Below are 617 nucleotides of genomic sequence, written 5' to 3'. Positions count from 1 at the left end.
CGAAATTGTTTTAATATGCACTTGATTTTCAATATCTTGTGAGGTCCCATGGTGTAATGGTTAGCACTCTGGACTTTGAATCCAGCGATCCGAGTTCGAGTCTCGGTGGGACCTTCCTTTACATCATCTTTATGATTCAAACTATTCCTCGTCCAGTCTCAGAAAAGGAAGAACTGGCAACCCACTCCAAACTCGGAACCTTTTCTTTCGAGAAACGAACAAGAAAGTGGTGCCAAAAAAGAATATTGAAAAATGAGTCTTTAAAATTCCAGATATATGTGGATATAAGTGCCAGTTGATTAGAATGGATAAAAGGAGAGAGAATGGAAATCGGATACTCCAGAGTCCGTCTGAGTTGCCAGTTTACTCTTTTCCTGATATTAAACGCTCTACACTAAATAGTTAACCTGATCTACATTACAGGAGCATTCTACAGCATCCTTAGCGATGTCTCGAATCAGACATGCATACAAAGGGAAATACATAATAGCAAATGACTAACGATTAATTCCGCTTTCAAAGGCATTCCGATCCTAATGCAATTTGAAACTTATGAAATCTCAGAAGTCTGTGGTGTTAGATTGATTCCCATGAAGTGTTGAGTGATGGGAAGGGCA

The sequence above is a fragment of the Penaeus monodon genome, chromosome 31, assembly GCF_015228065.2.
Source record: "Penaeus monodon isolate SGIC_2016 chromosome 31, NSTDA_Pmon_1, whole genome shotgun sequence".
NCBI lineage: Eukaryota > Metazoa > Arthropoda > Malacostraca > Decapoda > Penaeidae > Penaeus > Penaeus monodon.
The sequence above is the reverse complement of the archived record's forward strand: the minus strand, read 5'-3'. Positions refer to the sequence as shown.